General features: G+C 36.3%; 1 protein-coding gene across 5 annotated transcripts in view; it reads left to right on the plus strand.

The window, feature by feature from the left end:
* Positions 1-12500, plus strand: part of LOC106878639 (thrombospondin type-1 domain-containing protein 7A) — a 1055067-nt gene that overhangs the window by 29658 nt on the left and 1012909 nt on the right. The window lies entirely within an intron of this gene.

The raw sequence follows: 12500 nt of genomic DNA on the forward strand, positions 1-12500 counted from the left end.
GCCAACTTTACCTCGAATCACTCCTTAACTGTCTTCCAAATGTAAACTATATCCACATGAGATGATCTACCGAGTCATTTCTCCTGGTTGTCTACATAAAAACATAATAGTAGAAAGCCATCGTTTAAGAGTGTTGTGGACATCTTTTTCCATCATTAGCTTTGTCATTCTAATGTCAGATAAACTTTGTGTAATATGGAAAGAGGCTTTTTTCATTGATATGTATATTAGATAACTCACAGTTACACACACACACATATACAACTATTCCTACCACTTACAGAATTGTGTTTACTGTAATTTGGTATTTTGTTTATATAATGACAGGTCACAGGTCACTTGGTAGTCGACATCCTCTCTAATCAGAGTTGACTATATTTCTATTACTGTTTGCCATTCATAGTTTGTCTTCTCATTCTTTCAAACAAAGCATACACATACAGACAATGGAGAGAGAGAGAGAGAGAGAGAGAGAGAGAGAGGGAAAAGGAGAGAGTGCTATATATAGTTCATACCTTCCTAGAAATAACAATCAAATCTCCTTCAAATCACAGCCTGTCATCTTAGAAATGTTAAGAACACATTGAATGGTGTAATCCTTGATACACTACATTTGAAAAAAAATATGAATAAGTACGTAAAAATGGGACAGTAGCCATGGCTGAAATATTTCTGATTGGAAATCTGCTAGATCAGAGCTGACCTGGGGTTAAATGCCACCACCACCACCACCATCACCACCAAAATCAACAACAGCAGCAGCAGCAATAACATCAACAACATCACTAGTCTTTGTTTTCTTATATATGAGCACATTGGGTAAATCTTCCTATACCTGTTATTTCTGGCATAGTTTGGATGGCATGTTTTCTAGTTCTTCTTATGCATACACACACAGACACACACACACACACATATATATGTATGCATGTATGTATATATATATATATATATATATATATATATATATATATATATATGCATGTATGTATGTGTGTATATTACTAGGGATGTGTTCTTCCAGGAAATAAAAGTAAACCACGTTTGTGATGTGGTTTTGCTTGCTTGCTGAAGATATTTCAATTAAGTTATGCCACAACTGCTTTTGGGAAAGGAACAAACATTACAGTTCCGATTTCCTTTCCCTTGCAAAATTTTGGCGCCATGTGTCTTGCTAAGAAATCTATATTTAACAGAATTTCTAGTTATAGTCTAAAACTGCATTACGACGGAAGACAAGAAATCTATAACTTTTAAAGTCCATTGGATATTTAAGAACACGTCATACATTAGGTGTAAGTATAGCGCCTATCAGAAATTTTAACTGGAAATGGTTACAAATCACTATTTTATTGATTGTCCTTTGGATGAAAAATTTTGGGTAGCTTCGGCAAGATTTGAGAATAGGTATATGGTTCACTAAATTATGAGAGTACAAAATGTCTTTTGCAGCAACACTGACAACTACATGATAAATCATTGTAAAGTTGATAATAAAGGCTTAAAGAATTGTCTCTAATAAGTTTATACATTATGACATATATATGTATACGCACTGAGAATGAGTGCTCAAGACTGCATTTTGTGGATAAGTATTATTTGGGGTTTAACAAAGCTACTGATAGTTTCATTTGAAAAGATTTTCTACAATTTTCAAACAATCTAAAATGTCGGAAATTGCTTCCGCTCTGAATGACATGATGATTGCCAGCATTTTTAAGTGGATCATTTGAAAATTGTGGAATGAATTTCCACATGAAAGTACTGGTAGTATTGTTAGTCCGCAAATAAAAAATATGTGCATGTGTGTGTGTGTGTGTGTGTGTGTTACATAGAATTTGCACTTTTCATCTGCTGTTAACAATTTTGGTACCTTCATCATTGTTTAACGTTTGCTTTCCATGCTAGCATGGGTTGCAATTACATTATTTACATTTTGACGGATATTTGTCCTCATCTTGTTTGTTGTTAACACAACCTTTCATCTGATATACCCTCCAGCCTTCATCAGGTGTCTTGGGGAAAAATTGAACCTGGGTTCTTATTCCTAAGGTGTTTTTCAATTTTATTATTATTACTATTATTCAGGTTACTGCCTGGAATCGAACTTGGAATCTTGGTGTTAGTAGCCCGTGCTCTTAACCACTATGCCATATGCCCACGGGCATATGGCATCAAAATATCAATAATGTAAATAATGTACACAATTTTGGTACCTTTCACCAGTAATACTCCATCCAGGGGTGTTGAGCAACATTAGCTGCTACAATGAAATGTGGGAACCATTTGGCTCACACTGTTCTAGCACAGTTTACCCCCCATCATTCATTTAATTCTGTACAAAGCTACCTACTCCTAAAATCACTCCAATCATTCAACAATTGTTTTGTTTTACAAGCCACTGAGAATTTCTTCTTTGCTCTCAACTTATCTCTTTCATTTTTCAAGTCTTTGCCATAGCTTTTGTGGAGTACCTTGCATTTCCTTCTCCAGTTCTTTGAACAGTCTTTCCTAAGTCTGATTCCAACCATATAAGAATGGTGGATCTAGCCACAAGCCATGCACATCCCACCGCTAATGAAAGCACCATACATTGCCATCCTCATACTTAACAAAATTCCTGAAGTCCTCCATATTTTAGGCTCATTCCTTCATTTGTCTGCTTCATGTTATCTTCCTAAGGTACCATCCTTTCGACAATCACAGCTCATTAGAGAAGGCCTTAAATAGATTACATCAATGATTGGTTAATTGAAATTCTGTGTGTGATTGATCATTTAATTAGGAATCTGCCTTATTTGTTGGTTGATTTTATTTTCCCATTTAGAACTAATGATTTCTTAAGATCGTAACAGAGTTTCAAATTGGCCTCAATCTCTGCCTAGTTCTTATTATATAGATGCTGGAAGAATGTAAGACACAGTAAAGTTGGTAGGATTTAAAAAATCAGAACATAAATGGACAGAAAGTCCACCATCAATAGTAAATTGATAGAAAATGTGGGGCATTGGACATATTTACATTTTTAGTTCATACTTCAGAAGGATTAGTACCATGTTGTCATTGTAATTCTTTAACCCTAAATTAAACCTGAATCAACAGAATTATTATCAAAGAAAATCCAGCCATGACAATCCCATCCAATTAGTAACATTTAATATGTCTTTTCCTAACCTCAATAGCAGATGATTTAAGTAAGATTTGGCTGTTATTTTTAGCAACTCCAGTGTCCACTTAGACATTCCCTCATTGCTTCATCTTTCCTTCTAGTTCAAACGAGTACCAGTTAAATACTGTGGTTGATGTAATCCACTAACATGCAACTAAGAATGAGTGTCTATGTTCTTAAGCAAGAAATCAATATTACATATAGATTTTCCTCAATTTACAGATCAATAATAAGTAATAATCTGTTTTCTATAATTCAGCACTTCGTCACGCCTTGTAACATAGTTGATATTTTGTAATTTCATGTTGTGCTGGACTGTATAACCTCACAATATATATATACATACATACAAACACACACACACACACGCATATGTGTGTCTGTGTATAAACATGTTTATGTGCGGGAATGTATATGTATGCACATGACTGTATGTATATATCTAATTACAGACCTTTACATTTTGAGTTCAAATCCTATCCCTATCAGCTTTGCCTTTAATCATTTTGAAGGGATGGAAATAAAGTAGCAGTTAAGTACTGAAGGTTTTTTTTCTTCTTTAAATTTCTATAAAACTTCCCAGATTTAAATGGAATTATACTTGAGGCTGAGGAAGACATAAAGCATGGATCATCATTTGTTTGCTTCAATTAATCAAAGAAGAAATTATATTAACGATGGAAGAAGTTGTCTTTGTATGAAAGTCTCCTTTAATATAGATTAAGCAAATATGTAAATGAAAAATAGATTTTATTCTTTCCAAAAACACTGCATGATTTATGGAGATAGGTTTTCAGCTTCCTAAGCAAGACAACGAATGGAGTGATGGATTATATTCTTTGAGACCAAGAATTCAAAGAATTTTCTGAAGTGGCATTGAAGATATTGTTTTGATAACTAAACAACAATAAAGTCTTGGTTAACTACTTAAAAAATATATTTCACCGATTCCAATCTGTTGTTGTCTCTTTATATATTTAAAAAATTCCAATGATAGGCAGAGAGAGGAATTGGTAAAATATTCATAAGAAGTTTTTGAAGGTAAGGCATTAAAAAATGAAAAGAGGTGGAAAGAAATTTGCTTGGATGTAAAAACCATTAAATCTCAGACATTATTTATTGCTTTACTTTTTTAACTCTTGGAAACATGGTAAATTGTCATGATGAGGAATGGAAACACAACATAGTCTTAATACCAGCAGAACTTAATATAATCCCACTTGGCTATGAGATTAACAACTTCATTTTGCACTTATGTGATTCTGGGTTCCATCTCAATGCATGGCACCAAGCTAAATGACTTCTTGCAAAGCCTCAGATTTAACCAAAACCTGATAAAATTTGTAGCATTTTACAGAATCCTGTCTGAGAAACAATTCCTGTTTTGTTGTAGTAGTAGTAGCAGCAGTAGCAGTTGTAGTAGTATGTGGGCATGCCCTGTAACAACGCATTGGTACATCTTCCATTTGTTGAATGACAAACCTCCCATGTAGGGCTCTGTCTGGGTGCTCAGTACTGGTGTGTGTTTTATGAGGTCAAAGTACAAATCCTACCTGACCTCTTTTCGTCATCTTTTACAGCACACAGAAGAAATGTTGGGCCTATTCTTTGGCATGCCAGTCCCCAAACAGCACTAGAGCAACATGAAATTAAATGTTTTGCTAAAGAACATGACAAGCAGCCCAATCTAGGAATCAAACCTAGAATCTGTTGATCATGAGTGTAACACCCTAACCATCAAGCCATGTGCATATGGAGCAACAGGCTTAATCTATTGCTCAGTTTAACACAAACATCTGGTCCTTATGGGCCTTTAGTGAAAGAGTCCATTTTGAAACTTGGGCCAGAACTTTCTTAGTTAGCCTTTTTGATTTCAAGGCACCAGACTCTGGCTATAGTTCTATAAAAAAAATTCCTATTTTAAAGAATGAAATGTTTCGAATGCTACAACAATGCACTATATTACAAACAGTGGGCTATATGCCTGTTGTGATTTAACCATCCATAGTCTGATGATATTTTGGAATAAAATTCCTTCCTCAGATATTCTTAGATAGAATCACTGCTATAATCAGTATAAACCAGTTATAGCAGCAACTCCATCAATTCCTAGGGATATCTGAGGAAGGAATTTTATTCCAAAATATTATCAGACTATGGATGGTTAAATCACAACAGGCATATAGTGCATTGTTGTACCATTCGAAACATTTCATTCTTTGCAAACAATACACAATGCTTCAAGCGAACTACAATACTCTCATGTCCTATTTTAAAGCAATTTGAAATAAAAATTCCATCAAAATTTCATGCTCATTTATTTTCCAAATGCCAGTTTATTAAACGAATTTAGTTTATTAAATTCATCATTACTTTCACAATTGATTAGTCAAGGCAGTGTATTTCAACAGAAACGGGTCAATAAAAGGGTTAAGAATAACTTGCATTCTTTGTACCACCAATCTGTGAAGCCCAAAAGAGCAGTATGGATTTTCTAAACCATAGAAAGCAATATATTGGCTTGTAGAAGCTACTCTTAATATAAATTGCAAGGCATTTTTTATAAGGTATTACTTGACAGAAAGTATTTATAATGCAATGACAAAACTGCTATGTCATTCACCTAATTGGTGAATGATACAAAAGAAAACCAACATCTAAGCATACCCCATGTGATTAAATTAGTGTTAATATATTCAATATAGTGTGCAAGAAATATCTGATTAAAAAAAAATTATATGGTAAGGAAAAAATAAGGGATTAATATTATTTTGATAATTTTGGTAAGGGAGATAACTGTGATTATGTTTCAGTCTCATTAGATCTCTTTTGTAAAGCATAGACTTCATTGTACTTGCTGAAGTAGTGATGGGAAATCACTGAATAGATTAAAAAGAGTGAGAGCAACAAGAAATCAGAATCTCATTCAATAGAGGTCTCTCCTATCGATGCAGTCTCCATTGTAACATTACACAAACACACAGATTCACACACAAACACACACACACACACATAGACACACGCGCATGTAGTGGAACAAACAGGAGAAATAGAACTCAATATATGGACATATATTTTTTATTGGCAGAAAAGTTGCAAGTTTATAGATGGAGCACATATATCCCAATATGATATAATGCAATATAATATATTATATGATATAATAGTATATACATATGTATGTTAAGTATATATACTTACATGCATATACCTATATATGCATATATATAAATATGTATATATATATATGCATACATATCCATGTATATATATATATATATATATATATATATATAGTTCAAAAAAACAATAACAAAAAAACAAAAAAACAACAAAGCGAGGGACGTGATATGGATAGTATTATTGGACGCTCAGGAAAGGAAAGAGAGAGTGTATGACGTTTCGGGCGTAGCCCTTCGTCGGAAAGATGGAAAGTTCGGAGAATGGAAGAACGGAGAAAGAGGAAAATGGTACCGATGCCCACGAGGTTACATTATGAAAAGACCGGAAGAGGAGGTGGTGGGGGAAAAGTTCTTTCTAAGACAGGAGAGTGAAAAAGGGAGATGAATATCTGTGCGTGTGCGGAACTCTGCGAGTGTGTGTGTGATAACGGAACGTGTGTGTGCGTATGTATGTGTGTGTGTGTGTGTGTGCATGGTTTGGTGGTTTATCTGTTAGTGTGTTTGTGTGTGTGTGTGTGTGTGTATGACGTAGTGGAAGAAATTAGTAGCAGGACTGGTTAGTGGACGCTATAGACAGTGTAGGTAGAAGGTCAACAGGTGGTTATTTGAGTGTGTGTGTGTTCGTGTTTGTGTGGGGTTGTAGGTGTTGGGTACGTGTACGTGTGTGTGTGTATTTTGTATGTGCGCGTGTGTGTATGTGTATGTTTTCTGTGCGTGCGTGTGTGTTTGTGTGTATGTGTATGTTGTGTGTATGTGTGTTGCTGTGTACGTGTGTGTGCGTGCGTTTGCTATTGTTTATGCCCATGTGTGTGTGATTGTATGCGTGTCAGTGTGAGTGTGTAGTGTTGGTGAGAAGTGTGTGTGTGTATGTGTGTGGATGTGCGTGTGTATGCATACATACCCATGTATATATATATATATATATATATATATATATATATGCATAAATATCCATGTATATATATATATGTATATATATATGCAAACATATCCATGTATATATACATACATACATATATATATATATATGCGTGTGTGTGTGTTTGTATGTACATAAGTATATCGTCATAATTTCATGGAAATGAAATAAAATGATAATCAAAACCTAATTAGAAGCCATTAACACCTACATGAGGTAATTGTTCTCCTAATTTTCTCTCTTTCTCCCCTCTCTCTTTTCTACTCTTCTCTCTCTCTCTCTCACTTCAGTTCTGGTTGCCAAGAGAAAAAAATGTCTCTCTCAAGAGGAGGCAGCAGATACGGAAATAGAAGCATTATCTCTGTATGTTTACCTATAGGATCTATTGACCACTTCATGTCTCTCTTTCTTTCTTCTCCACTTCTCTCTCTCTCTCTCTTTCTTTCTCTATCTCTCTTTCTTTCTATCTCTTTCTTTCTCTCTCTTTCTTTCTCTCTCTTCATATACGTGTTTGTGAGAGTATGTAGAAATGAATATGTTTGTATGTGTGTGTGTGTGTATAAACATGTATGTATATGTGTATGTATGTGTAGATACATATATGTGTTGGGGTGTATTTGTGTTTATGTGTGTGTGTATATAATATATGTCTATGCATATGTATATGTCTCTCTCTCTCTCTATATATATATATATATACATACATACATGTGTGTATGTGTAAATATATGTATACATACACATACATATAAATGAATATATATGCTTATATATGTATATTCATTTGTGCGCTCGTGCACGTGTGTGCATGTGTGTGTGTGCATGCATGCATGTATGTATACATACATCTGCAGATACATATCTCTCCTTTTATCTGTCTGTCCATCTACATAAACTCTGTTCTTTAGTCAGGGTCTTTGTAAATGGCAGATGTTGAAGAGTGGTGAGCAAGAAGACCACCCATCAAATGGATACCTTCACATAACTAGAAGTCTCCCTATAAATAGTTAACAGCTCCTGTTACATACATGAGTATGTAACAAGAGGGATCAGTAACAAGAGGGATCATATCAAATCCATAGTAACCAGAGTAACAAAAAAATTAGGATGAAAATGTTTCATGGAATTATTTTTTCTGCCAGCAACAAAAGGATTGTTTTTGTGAGTGAAGAGCAAATTATGTGATGCTTGTATATGTAGTGTTGTATTGAATTTTATTGAAGCCTGGCCACTGAACGAGGATGATGTATGAAGGACAGAAAGAAATGAAGATGATTTGCTGGGTGTGTAATGAATGAGTGTGAATGAGCAACAGAAGAGAAATGCAATGAGAGAAGGACTGGGTATTTGAGGTATCAACTGTGGTGTGCAAGGAAGGAGAGTACACTGGTACAGACTTGCGATATGCAGAGAGGGTGATAGATGGATAAAGAAGTGTCAAGGGAGCTGAATGAAAGGGTCATGTGGAACAGAAAGACAAGAAATATGGAAAGAAGTGATGAAGGCTGATCTCAAGAGACGGAACCTCACAAAGGACAAAATTATCAGAACAATATTAACCATACTTATTTTGTATTTGTGCTCTGTACAAACTGGACGTATTTCCCATCCGGACACATTATCCTGTTTTTGTTTTCAAATTCATGCAATTTCCTCTGAAATTTTATTTAAAGCTGTTCATAAGCTCAACTAAAAGAACATTTAAAACATTGTGTCTTCACTAATTACAGGTATTTCTTGTCATGTATTGTTAGCAGACAATCCTCCTTTGGAGTGTGGATGGAGCTATGACTTGCATTGAAGCAGAAACATGAACAGTTCCTTGTTGAAACCCAATTTGCTCAAACTACTGGAAGCATAAATGAAGACACCCGAAGAAGGAAATTGTGTTAGAAGAGCATCAAGGAAAAGACCAGCATCACAAAGGCCAAGAAACATACAAAGGATGTGTGGGTTTCCCTATGTCACCTGGGGAACGAAAGGTAGTATGGAATGGTGGTGACCCTACACCCTAAAGAAGAACAATGAACAAGCTGAAATATATAAAGGGTACTTTATTTTAGAGAAGCATGGAACTTTGTTTTAAATTCCTACATGAACATGTAGGAACTTAGAATAGAGATGCAGCTAAAGTTCACCTTTGAAAACCTGCAGAAGATCTCCAACCTCATTCACTTGGACAGTGGGGATCTGATAAGCATTTGTGATGGAAGTTAGGAGAGCTAAGTGAAACACTTAAGGTAGTATCAACTGTTTTGAAAGCTTTCAGTACTAAGGTAGCAGGGGTCAGAAACACCCTTATTGCAAATGCTACTACTGCATCAACAGCACCAGCACTAAGAAAAGATGAATGTGGCAAAAAACACATAAAAAGAAACAACATAAACAACAGTATCAACAATAACAATAAAATACAGAAACTAAACTCCTTCAGTTTCATCTTTTCTGAATAGAAACAACAGTTAGTTATGGAGTCTCATCGATGAAAATAGAAATGCAGAACAGAATGGCTTTGGGGAATTAATCTTGCAAATACTTAAATATTACTGTTGAAGATCTTAGCAGATATTTAGAAGATGCTAAAGAATAAATTCTCATGCTATTTAAAGATTTTGCTGAAAACTGTTGGGCAAGAATGTTTCGGTGGGGTTTTCTAATGAACACCTTCTTGAAGAAACAACCAAATTGTTTTACCTTCACCAAAAGCCAAGGTAAATGCTGCTCTCTCTCTTATCATTGTCTCTCCAACTAACAAAGCCATACACAGAGCAAGTTGTATAAATCTATGTGGACTTGGGAGTCATCTTGGAAGCAAGGTCTCTTGTTCCATCACCTCAGGTCATTAGATAAAGGTAGTGCTGCCATCATAATCTTAAAAATATCTTTAATGTCTATGAGGTGTAGTCAACCAGAATGAGAAGGTGGAGTGCTAGTGGTGTTTTCTCAATCTTTCTTGAGTCTAACTATACTGTTGGGTGTGAGCAGCAGTAAAAGTGATGCCTTCAGAGTGGTGGCCATTGATGTCCTGACTTGGCAAAGCCACTTAATTTCTCCAGACTGGTAGGAAGATGAAATAGCTTGTGAGTCAAGAAATGCCAGTGCAGATGAGAAAAAAACTGAATGAAGGTGCCATCATTGATAAATTCTTGACAATAACTCTGCTGAATTCAAAGTTTAAGATTTTATCCCAAGTGCCAGAAAACTGTTGGTGCCTCTCTTTGGTAGCGTAGTCAGGAAAATGCAAACTTTCACAATCCCAAGCAAATCTGTTGAAAATAACCTCCACTTCATGTGATATTACAAGGAGCATTGTAACAAAGCTGGCTTTGTTGAGACCCTAATGTATTTGGATCAATGAAAGCCTTTAAATATGCTGACCCTCATTACTTTGCAGCTATCCTGATGGAAGGCAATTTTGGTTTGTTTTCAAAGGTTAGAGCATTTCAAAATACAGTGCCATCTGCTCAGTGGATACACTAAATATTATGGTATTTTGGGACACTGCCCAAATTGTGATGTGGTAGAGCTGTGTCAGCATGTACAGACATGTCTCCATAATGGTGTGAGATATCATGGAAGTTGAGGGGATTGGCAGCATTCTAAAGATTTACAAGACAGTAATGGGGAAAATGCCTCTCCCAAAGTTTAATTGTATTTCTTTCAACACACGTATCCACATCAAGCATCTTGCACACCAAATACACAATGGAGAAAATGTTTCACCTGGAAAAGTTAGTAGTCTTGCAACTCAGCTTTCCTGATTAGCAAACAACCAATCTGTTGGTTGAGCATTACATGGCTTGGGGATTGCCTTGTCTCAGACTTCCCGCTGGCGGTGGCGGGGGGGACAAATGGGATAAAACTATGACAAAAGAAAGAACTGAGAGGAAACAATTCTTGTAGAAGTGTTACGAGTGAAATGAGGAGAGTTAGTGGAAAGAGAAAGAAAGAGTTAAGTATAAAATGGAGGGGGGAGAGAAAGAAACGTAGATGGGGGGGGAGACAACGAAGTGAAAGTGAAAGAAAGAGAGAGAGAGAATGAGAGGTGTAGGGAGATTGGGGAACGAGAGAGATAGGGATAAGATAAGGAGTGAAAGGGAGGAGAGAAAAATAGTGTGAGAAAGAGAGGTGGGGGCAAAACTGGAGAGAAATACAGAGAAAAGAGGGAAGAAATGGGGGAAGGGGGAGAAAGAGAGAGCAAATTTAAGAGGTTTTCTGAATGAATTGTAACGTCTGTAAAAAGTGTGGAGAACTATAGAGAGAGAGATAGAGAGAGGGGATGAGAAAGACTTGTGAGAAGTAGAGAGGGAGGGAGAGAGAGAGAGAAGAAATTTTAGAGAAAATTTTTTTTGACTGAAGTCTGTCTGTAAAGATTAAAGTGAAGAAGATACATTTCTTTTATTAGCCACACAGGGCTCAACGAAGATGGGACAAATACAATGTAGAGCTTTTCTTTTTGGGAGGGGGAAGGAAGGAAAAAAAAAAAAAAAAAAAAAAAATTGGTGGTGTCGATCAAAAGGGATCGTAGGAAGGGAAAAAGGGGCAGTTCGATCAAAAGGGATCGAAAAAAAAAGAAAAGGAAAGGCCGATCAATAGGGATCGTGTATCACACAGTAATGTTCTCGTGTAAAAAGAGGGGAGGACAGTTTAGGTTTAGCCGTGGAAGGAAAAGCCCACGGAAAAGACCACGGTAACCTTGGTCAATATTCTCATTGAAGAAACTATAACAGTAAGTGACTCTCTTTTGCCTTTTTGTTTTATTTTTTTTTCTTGTTCATAGGGTTATGCTCAAGATGGCTCCGTCGTTCACACGTGCCATCCTTGCTACATTCACCCATCTTTTTTTGAAGCATTCACTAGACAAGACTTCCCTTTCTACTCTCAACTTCCTCTTCAGGTGATACTTGAAGAAGTTGATGAGAGATTGCCCAGAGAGGAAAGTCTTTGTCTCTAGACCTTTCAGACGCGTCCACCATACACATTCTTTCGCCATAGCCACAAGTACGATGAAAATAGCTCTTCCTTCCCGTTTAAAGGAAGGAGGCGCGACAATATTCACGATAGACTCGGCTGATAGACCGACTCGTCCCACACGCGATAGCAGTTGTTCGACGTAAGCCCACAGCTCGGAAATGGTGGGACACTGTACGAGTGCGTGCAGAACGGTTTCGTCGCTCTGCCGGCATCTCGGACAGGTCGGCCCCGTGTTTCTCGAGCCATGCCTGTAGAG

Source organism: Octopus bimaculoides, chromosome 16 (genome assembly GCF_046866305.1).
Source record: "Octopus bimaculoides isolate indiv1 chromosome 16, ASM4686630v1, whole genome shotgun sequence".
NCBI classification, from domain to species: Eukaryota; Metazoa; Mollusca; class Cephalopoda; order Octopoda; family Octopodidae; genus Octopus; species Octopus bimaculoides.